Source organism: Benincasa hispida, chromosome 1, assembly GCF_009727055.1.
Source record: "Benincasa hispida cultivar B227 chromosome 1, ASM972705v1, whole genome shotgun sequence".
Classification (NCBI taxonomy): Eukaryota; Viridiplantae; Streptophyta; class Magnoliopsida; order Cucurbitales; family Cucurbitaceae; genus Benincasa; species Benincasa hispida.
The window spans coordinates 87,544,021-87,555,498 of NC_052349.1; positions in this window are offsets into that span (position 1 = coordinate 87,544,021).

Consider the following 11,478-nt stretch of genomic DNA (forward strand, 5'->3'; position numbering starts at 1 on the left):
GTAGGCTGTAGCTAGCCTAGCCAGCCATTAAATACAAATTTAATGTGATCAATTAGTTCTCTCTCTTTCTTGAAAAAACCAAACCACATAGAAGAAAGAAAGAAGGCATTTAGCTGAAGTTATTGAAGACCCAAATTAAAAAGAAAAATGGGAAGGAGAAGATATGAAAGGCTAAGAAGTGAAAATAATGGTGAATTAGTTGATGAACAAAACAAGATCAAGAACAAGAATCCAACTATAGTACTTGGAGGAGGATCAAGAAAAAGCAATAATCTTGTAGAGTTATGGAAGAAAATGGAAGGAAAAGCAAAATTAGGACTGCCCTTCAAGAGGTTTATAGCCACTTATGAAGCAATGATGCTTTGCTTTGCCCACAAGTTTGTGCTGCCTCAACAATGGTAATCTTCCACTTTTTTGTGCTTAATATAGGGTTTATAAGCTTAGTTATCATCCCATCTCAAATTTTAGGCTCCTTTTTCTTTCTTTTTAAGACAATCCTTGGGTTCTTTGTTAATCATCTATTGTCTACCAAATAAAGATGGAAAATTTTGCACAACTGTGCTCATATTTACTTTGGGCCATGTTTTAGACCATATATTTTCTTGGTAATTCATATATATATATATTTTTTGATTCAACAATATACCGATCACTAACCTTTGAGTACATATTTTATATAGTCCACAATTCATATTTACTTGTATAAGTTCATGTGTATTCTGAGTTGCACATTCATCTTTTTTTAGCTTGATACTAAAAAAAATAGTAGTCGAAATAATTTTAAAATATTTATTAAAAAAAATAGAAGAAGAAAAGAAGAGTTTATCTTGTGATAGTAAACAAGATTTTCTTATATATCTACTACTTATCAACACAAACCTCAATTTGTCTAACTTAATAATGAGGTTTATTAGTATTAATATTTATATTAATATTGTTTCACTTTGTCCACAATGAGGTGGCTGAGTTCATGACCCTACAAAAATCAATAAAGAGATTTTTACTCTTCAATCTAACTAAAGTAAATAAAATCGTATTATTATTTGAATGAATAATTAATTATCGGTGAACATTTTTAAATAAATCTACAAATTTTGTGCATTTTAAAATATCAGAATAAAAAGAAAAAGACTTTAGCAATGAATACTATATTGCACTAAACGTATATACTTGATTATTAAAAAAATTAGTTTAGCCTTTAGACTTCATTAAACTAGAAAAGTTGAAAAAAAGTAATTGAAAGTTACCACAAAGTGATTAAAGGGCCGTTTGAAGTGCTGAGTTGAATTTTAAAGTTTAAAGTGTAATTTATATGTCTGTGTTCGTGGCGTAAAATTATTTTATCTAAGTTGGAAAATCTATATATGAGATGTTGAGTTGAGTTCTAAAGTCATTTTTTCTAACAAAAATAATCTAACTTTCTAATCACTATTTTTTTTAAATTATTTATTAAATAATTCTACACATATGAATAAAATATGGATGGTCTTTTTTTTAGAAGTAGACATATATTGTTGAGAGCTTTTAAAAATAGAGTTATTAGCAAATATTTTACAAATTTATGCACGTGACGTTTTTAGTTAAGTTAAATAAAACTATATGGTTTTACTACAATAGAACAAATTTTGATTTATATTGTAAGTGAAAATACTCAAAATATCATCCGACTGTAATGACCCTATTAATAATCATATGTTACATTGTTTACACAAATAGGGATAGTTGCAAATATAGCAATTAGGCTCAAAGTATTAACATATATAACACAATGTAAAATAATTTACAAATATAGCAAAATTTAGATCTAGTTCTCGGAGTCTATCAATGATAGACTATATTGCTATCATTGGTAGATTGTGTTATATTTGTAATTCTTTAAAAATGGACAATTACCCAAATACGTAATTGCAATATAATATAAAAGATTAGATATAAAAGTGGTACTCATTACAATTACCCAATTATATGATATACAAAAGATGAGATATATTATGGCCAACATATAGCCAAGTCCAGTACACAAAAGATACATGGTTCATCAAATGAGAAGGAAAATCAGTCAGTCCTATTCAATAATCACATGCAATACCTTCTCTTTGACTGGGATGGGATAATTAAAAAGTAGTCCATCTTCTAGATGTAAGTAACGACTAGATCAATAAGCAAAATCAAATCATCTTCATCTATGTGTCCTCTATATAATAGATATTACTGACAACTTTTTTATGCCTCCCGAACTCTTAGTTCATACTTCTCTTATTGTTGGGAAATAAGCTTTTGGATTTGAACCGAATGCACGTCCATCACATTCTATAGAACATCAAACATGTCGGTTTGAAAGTTATTCCTTTTCCATTTACTTCCTCTTAATGTGTTGCTGAGTGTGTAGTACGCCTACTCATTGATTTATCTGAGAATGCTTCATCCATGTTGTTTGTTGTCATTGTGGACTCAAACAGTAGTTTTTTGGCCGATCGTTTTCCTGCAATCCCAATCGAACATCCTCCATATGATCAGCACTTTCAGACACTATATCAATCGGGGTCTCACATTCTTCACCCATTGCTTGATCTTTCCCAAATACAATGGAAATATCTAATAACGAAGGAAGGGTTTATGCTCCATACTTTTCACATTTGAATGAGACTACAAATTAACATATGTTATGTTGTAACAAATATATCAACGGTGATAGCATAAGTTAATGTATGATATTATCCGAACCAATGTATCAAACACCTCTTTCTCTATATTAACACCATCATTCCAACCAAAACCACGACATATTTGATTAAATATCTCTGTAATTATCGTGTACTGTCGTTTCAAAATCTGATCTTGTAATCTATAGTTGTCACCCCTATTCAACCTAGTAATGGAATAGGGGTGAAAACCATGGATTGCAAGGTGGGATTTTTTAAGCGATATAGCAATTACGAAGATGCTTAGTCAAGCATGCAGTGGTTTTGTTGCTATGAATCTAAGTAATTTTATCCAAATTACTAATTAGAAATGAACTAGAAATGTCACGTGCACAAATTTGTAAAATGATTGTTAAAAAAAAATTAAAATACATGAAAAGTAAATCATAAACCTTATTTCTCAAAATTCCCAACAATACAAGTATACTTTTAAAAAAAATGCAATCCAATACTTTACTTAAAAAAATGCACCAGATACTTCTGACTTCATAACTCAACTCAGCATCTCCTAATTCAGAAAAAATAGCGACTTTGCTTATCAAATACAGGCCTATGAACTCTACAAATATAAGACTAATGTGTAATACCCCAAATAACTCTGTCATTTGGTTTAAGGTTTTATAGATGTCTGACAATAAAGGATGTCTAGGAATAGGATGTTTAGAATTAATAATGACTGCGTTTAATTATACATGGTAAATGCTATCAAAATTTCATAAACAAAATTATGATTGTATGAGGTAGAAAGGGATCCTACTTCAAAGTCGGTGTGTGCGGAGGCGGCTCGAGCCACTGAGGTGTTCTGGTCAGTGGCGAGATTGGAGGAGGCGTTGCTTCGGCAGAAGGCCAAGGTGAGGTGGCTAGAGTTAGGTGATATGAACACAACTTTTTTTCATCGTTGTGTTCGCTCTCGTCGTAGTTGTAGTGGTTTATTTACGGTCGTGGATGCTGGGGGGGACTCGCCAGACGGTGCATGACAGGGTGGCAGGGGTGGCGGTAGATTTATTTCAGGGTTGTTTAGGGTCTCAGCCTGTGAGGTATAGAGATCTTACTACCCGAATTAGGGATATTGTGCAGTTCAGCTGGTCCGAGGAGGGGGTAGAGGCACTTGGTCGGCCAGTGAGTCGAGAGGAGATTCAGAAGGCTTTATTCTCAATGAAGTCTGAGAAAGCTTCTGGGCCTGATGGATTTTCGGTGGATTTTTACAGAGCTGCTTGAAGTGTGGTTGGGGATGATTTTTGTGACGCTGTGCTCAATTTTTTTTAGACCTGTTACCTGCCTGGTGGAGTTAATTCTACTACTATTACTCTTATCCCAAAAAGGCAGGGAGCTAAATGTATGGAGGAGTTTCGTCCTATTTCTTGTTGCAATATTGTGTATAAGTGTATCTCAAGGATCTTAGCTGAGAGATTGCAGTTGTGGTTGCCTGCTTTCATCAGTAGCAACTAGTCTGTGTTTGTTCCGGGTAGGTCAATTTTTGACAACATTTTATTGTGTCAGGAGCTTGTGGGGGCTATAAGGAGGGCAGAGGGAAGTCGCGTTGTGTGTTGAAGGTAGACCTTCAGAAGGCGTACGATTCGGTAAATTGGGATTTTCTGTTTAGTGTGTTGTTGGCTATAGGTACGTCCCTTCAGTTTGTTAGTTGGGTGAGGGCTTGTGTTATTTCGCCTAAGTTCTTTGTGATGATTAATGTTCCCTTGAAGGGTTTTTTCCTGGTAAGAAGGGGTTGAGGCAAGGGTATCCGTTGTCTTCTTTTTTGTTTGTGATGGTGATGGAGGTCTTGTCTAAGTTGTTGAATAAACCTCCTATGTGGTTTAGGTTCCATGATCGTTGTGAGCGTGTGGGTCTGACTCATTTGGTGTTTGCAGACGATTTGATGATTTTCTGTGCAGCGGAGAGAGATTCTTTAGAGTTTGTGAGGCAGGTCCTGGCAGATTTTGCAGGGTTGTCTGGGTTAGTTGCAAATGTTGGGAAGAGTTCCATGTTTGTTGGGGGTGTGGAGTCTGAGGAGGCGAAGGAACTAGCTACTTTATGGGTTTCTCTCTTGGTTCGCTGCCTGTTAGGTATCTGGGCTTACCTTTATTGGCAGGTCGGATAAAAGTTGGGGATTGTGCGCCTTTGATTCAGAGGATTACAGCTCGTATTAGAAGCTGGGTAGCGCGGTTCCTCTCCTTTGCTGGGAGGTTGCAGCTTGTTAAGTCTGTTTTACATTTCTTTCAGGTTTTCTGGTGTAGCATCTTCGTGTTACCTGCATGTGTAACTCATGAGGTTGATCGTCTGTTACATAGTTATTTATGGAAGAGTAGTGCAGTGAGTCAAGGTGGTGCACGGGTGGCGTGGGATGAGGTGTGCTTGCCGTTGGGAGAAGGGGGTTGGGTGTGAAGCATGTGGCCTCTTGGAACCAGGCTGCTATTATGAAGTTGCTCTGGCTTCTCTTAATTAAATCGGGATCATTATGAGTGGCATGGGTGGAGGCATACATTTTGTGTGGACAGTCTTTATGGGCTATTCAGAGTGAAGTTGGAAGGTCTTGGTGCTTGAAGGCTATCTTGCGTAGTAGAGATAGATTCAAGCATCTGGTTCATTTGATGGTCGGCGATGGTCAGTCTTGTTTTATTTACTGGGATCCTTGGCTGCTGGGGGGTGCGATTTTGGATTCATACAGGTCTATAGTGGTTTATGATGCAGGGAGTAATTTGGAAGCACGGTTGTCGGAGTTCATGGATGGTGAGGGAGGTTGGAAGTGGCCCACAGTGTCTTAGGAGCTGCTCGAGATCTGGGGTCTTTTTCAGGCAGTGGGGCCTAAGGTGAGGGGGGAGGATTATTAGGTTTGGGTGTCAGATGCTAGTGGTCGGTTTTCTATCGCTATGCGTGGGAGAATTTGCGTCATCGTCGTCCTAGGGTCGCTTGGGCTAATATTTTGTGGGCGAGGGTGGTATCTGTCTCTTATACACATCTAGATGTGTATAAGAGACAGAGTGTGTTGTCAGAGGGGGGGTGTCTTCTATGTAAGGGAGGTGTGGAGTCGCGGAATCATTTATTTTATGAGTGTGGGTTTGGAAGATAGGTGTGGTATGGGGTGTTGCGTCAATTAGGTTCGTCGCATCGGGTGGTGGGTTGGGATGTAGAGCTGAGTTGGTTGTGTCGTGTGGGGTCGGTGCGTAGTAAGTTATTCCGTGTTTTCTGGTGTGCTTCCATATACTACATCTGGCAGGAGCGTAATTGGCGGCTGCATGGAGGTCGATCGAGGTTAGTGTCAGCTCTGGTTCACCTAATGATCTCTACAATTCGTGCTTGTGCTGCTTACTGGCGAGTTGACCTTCTTGGTCTTATCTAGTGTGTTTACAGATGTTTTTTCTTTTTGATCTTTACGTTGTTCTTTGTTTTGTTGTTGTCCCAAGTTTGTGGGGTTTTGGGTTCTTTTCTCTGGCTTTCTCCCTGATGGTCTGCGACTTTATTTTTATGTGTTAGTTCTGTTCTGGTCTTATCTTGTGGGTTGTTTTAGTTTTTTTGTCCTGTCTTTGCTCGTGCTTTATGATGTCTTGATCCCAGGCTATGGGATCCTCTTGTTGTTGTATAATAATATCACCTATTCTAAAAAAAAATACCCCTTGTTGTTGTCGTATAATAATATCACCTATTCTTAAAAAAAAAAAAAATTGTGATTATATTTAATTTATGAATTTAAGAATGAAAATCTTATACAACTGTAATAGATTAATTAATTAAAAAATATTTCAATATATTGATTAAATTTGATTACTTAAGAATTGATGATAGTTTTTAAATATAAATATTTGAAAATGAGTTAATTTTAATTAAAATTAACAAATTAATATATTTAATAAACGGCATATTAATATAATATAATACTCAATCATTTTTACAATTAATTTAGCAAATATAATTTTAATTAAATAATATAAGAAAATATATTTTAATAAACAATATATTATATAAAAAGTGAAAATCATATTAAAAATTATGATATGTTAATAAATAATATTAACAAAGAATCCTAAAAACGTTTTATAAATATGATATGTTAATAACGAAAAAAGTAATACAGATTGATGATCATAAATAATTGACTGATTATAAATAATTAATAATGATTTTATGTTTAAAATGAAAGATCATATTAAAATAAATTTTAGTAAATAATTGCTTGATTATAAATATATATATATATATATATAAGTAATCAATTATTATTATTGAAAAATAAATTTTTGTACCAACTAAATTTAACTAATCATATTTTACTAATTAGATATATTTAAGATTTATTGCGTGCTTTTGAAGATGATTGATTTTGAAAATGATTGTGGGAAAACGAATGATCTATTTCATGGCGTGAAGATAATGGTATGCGTTGGACAAATGATAAATTAATGTTCAAGCACACTTTGCCAGTTGTATACAAGTTTTTTTAAGCTAGACATAAGTATAAATTTAATTTAAGTGTCTTGGTAAGCCCAAGGTCGAATACATGGAGTCTAGCATAGACTAACACAAGATGGTCTACTGATCTGTTTGCAGTGGTTTACTAATTCAATGTATACGTTGGTTATGTACACTAAACTAACTACAAGAGAAAGTAGGAGTTCAGATAAAGTGGAAGAGGATACGTGGATGAATGGATCAGGCATTAGATGGTATGTGTTGATTCTTTAGTTATAACAATAAGGCTATGTAAATACAGGGAAAATAAGATGAGGATGGTAAAGATGTCTACTGGAATCAAGTGTATGTGCGCGATGCGTTTAGAGTATGTTCTCTAGTTTATGCTCAACACCTCTCGATGTAAATACCACATTTATCTTATCTCTAAGATTTCTGCATTAGTCAAAATGAACAGACAAATGACATGAACAACTTTATCTCTAAAGTTACTCAACGCCCTAGCTTGATGAGTTCCACAAATACCTACTCTCTCGAATAACTAAGTGCTTTTACTTCAATCGACTAATCAGGTAGATTCAAGCAATATATTTTATATAAATATCAAGTAAGTAAACTTCGCAAACACAAAAAAACTTGATAATTTGACAGATGGAAATGTGGAAATGGTTGAATGGAGATTGAATTAAAGAAGTATATTTTCTTATATAGAATCTCAGTCCAATCAAGTAAGACAATGAATAAAAATGCTAAGTAAAGGAGAAGAGCTAAGTAGTGGGATTCAATCTCTTGTCCCCTTTGGCTTATTTTTTGTGCTTATCATTGACAACTACGTAGAAGGGATGAAGGAGATGTCTCTCAAGCTTTTCTCTTGCAACACTTCATTACCAACAGTGGAAAATGACAATCGTTTCTCCTTTTTCTTTCTTGTCATCGGCAAAGATGAAGAATTTACAGATTTTCTAAACTCTACAATTTCTAAGTGTCTAACTCTTACTTCTGTAGGCAGCTTCTCTTAATATAAGCAATCAGTTCAACCACTTGATGATGTGACTACATTAAATTTCATACCCTAAGTTAGTCGCCTGTAATTTTACCTCGTTCAGACGCTGCCTATCTGTTGTCCATACTTGCAAGTTGTGATTTGACTTTAATTGCACGAGCCAAATGTATTTACCATTCGTCAGATTAGCCAGATGCATGCTCCTTGCGTTGCCTTTGTCTACAACACCTAGTAAATTCTCCTAATTCTTGCATTAAAGTGTGTTAAGGATATAATTTCTACTTAAAATGGTACTTTTGCATGAGTTTATCACATATATGCAATTCCATGCATTTTTTCTTTATTATGAATGTGTTTACATAATTTTAATCCTAATTATTTCAACTTTAAGAGAACAATAACTTGTATTTCTACAAGTTATCAATATTGTTAGTTGATTAATTAATTATTTATGTAAAAAAAGTAATTGCATTTATTTATTATATTTTTATTGTAAAAATAAGTTAAATAAATATTTTAATAGATTATTATTGATTTATTAAATTAGGTATTTATATTAATTTTGTTAAATTGATATTAATTAATTAATTAATTATATTCCAAATGAAATTATATATAAAATGAAAAACAGATGGAGTGGGAAGAAAAAAAACTCACCTTTTTGGAAGAGACTAAAAAACTCTTGTCTATGGCAAATAAGGATGCATGAGAATAACTTATTTCCACACAAAATATTGAAAACGGTCAAACAAACATGAGTTTTGTTGCCAATTCAGAAAACCCTCCAAATGACCAACTCAAATGTGTAATATTATGAAACCTATAGACTAAATGGAAACTCAACCCAAAACCTTGAACCAAAAAGTTACTTTTTTCTACATTTTAATAATATTTGTTTCTCCCTCTTTTTCATCTCTATGGTTGCGTCTCATCTCTTAGTCACACGATCTATTTTCTCTCATTCTTTTTCTTTCTATTAGAAAATGAATTTTTATATGTTACAAAATCGGCAATTAAAGAATACATAAAACGTAAAGAGAATAGAGAATCGATATACAAATCTATGTGGTTCACTAACAGTGTGTTAGCTATATCCCAAAATAGAGGGGGAACAATTTTGTTAGAAAGAAGGCTACATAGTACAGAATGAATAGCGTTTATAAGATTAGAGAATTTATATAGTACAATTCTCTAAATCTTAATTGGAAAAAGAAAAGATTTAAATAATTAAATATATTTTCGATACCTATTTCAGATACTTCTATATGATCATTCAAAGCACCATATATCATATCCAAGACCATCCAACAGTACCATCTAAATTCTTCTCAAATCTAGAAAAAGAGCTATAAAGAGCGAAGATAAATTGAACAAAGTAAAGAGCAAATTGGAGAAAAATGATTGAGAAAGCAAGAATGAAAGGGGAAAAGAAAATATAATAATCGATATTAGCAAAAAGTTAGAAAACCTTGATTTTGAGAAAGCCAAATAAATCTTGAGGGTATTTATACGAAGAACCCTTCCCAACTGTCAACAGATGGACCAAATCTAATGAGAAAGCTTAGTCAATCTAATTATTAATTAAAAAATCGTTGAAAATATTTTTAAAAAAATGTGAATGATAAATGAAATCGAAATATTGTTGTAGAAAACTCGGTAAAAGCATATAATTAAAGCAAGATTCAAAATGGGAGTTTGCATTAATTGTGATTTTCTATGACCCATCATGTGACTGCAAGACAAAATACCAAAAATGCCATTAATGATCATATGAACACATGCTGGCATAAATAAGTCGAATATTCTTTACAATAAAAATTTTGTTAATACGTACCGACATTACACAACTTTATTCTTAAAAGTTTTTAAACAAAAATGTAACTTGAACTAACCCTCTATTACAAATCTACAATGCGTACCATTAGAATGTAAGTTTTAATACATTTAGTTCTTATCTTATTTGTTTAAAATATCGAGGTCCCATTTCTATTAAAATATCGTGGTATAAAATGTCAATGTCGGATAATATTTATGAAAAAAAATAATTTTATATTTTTTAAATAAGTTAACATGTTTATTATTTATATTACTTTTACACTATTAACAATTGGTTGCTCATTTTTATATTTTGATAAATTTTTTTTATGATACAATAGAAATGTTTATTCATCCTTCATATTGACGTAAAATCTAGAGAAATGTGTATAAATACCGACAAGAATGCTATATTGCTAGCTGAGGGATTGAAGAGTTCTAATCATTTATGTTGTTGTAAGTGAATTTAGACCTAACAAAATAGGTCAAATGTCATAAAAAGATTAAGGAAAAATAAGTCCAAGATAAAATGGATTTTAGCTCAAATATGTCTAAAGTCAACTAATAATTGAGCTAACCAAATTTTATTCTAACTTGTTTAGCATTAGGAAAAATCCATATCTAGGATTAGAATGAATCCTAGGTCAAATTTCCTATTAAACACATCATTATAGTTTCATATGAAATAATTTCAATTTCTGACTATTTTTTTATTTTAGAGTTTTCATCGCTAATTTCGATATCGAAACTCTTTTTTTTATTTTAAATTTACTATTATTTTTCATCCAAATTTTGAATCAAATTTACGTTATATGAAAAGATTAAAAGGTAATACAAACACTAAAATATAAAATTAAAAAAAAAATAATAGTAAAGCTATAGAAATGTAAAAAATAATGTAATGAAAATTATATAAAAAAAGGGGCAAGCTGGAAAGTGGAGAAAAAAAAGGAAAGCAACGTTAAAATCACGAAAGAGGAAACCTAAAGATGTGTATGAGCTCTTCCTTTACACCATTTCCCATCAACTTGAAACAATCAATAGAATCGTAAATGCATGCACATCCCATTCAACTATGCCTTAAAACTCTCAATTTTTCACCTTTTACTATGGTTAATTTTGTTCATTATCAATCTTATTTCCTTCAAAATTTTGATTTCTGAGTTTGTTGGGAATGAGAATCTAAATGTTATTTCTTTGATATTATTTATTAAAATCGTAATTAATTAATCGTATTTAGTCTGACTTGATTTTATTTTAAAATAGTCTTTCTTATTACTTGTAGTATTCTTACCTATTAATGAGAAAAATAAAAATAAAAATAAAAATAAAAATAGATATTAAATTTTTTTATGGCGGAATATTAGTAGACACGTGATTTTCTAATAGTTTTTGGGTTATTTTGGAATGTTAAAGTAAATTTCAATTTTTTTGACATTCAGAAACAAAATACAAACATATATTTTTTATTTAGACCAAGAAATAATTGAATATTTTAAAATAAAATGTCACAAAAATTTAAAGTTGGTTTTGCATACTTTTTATATTAAAAGG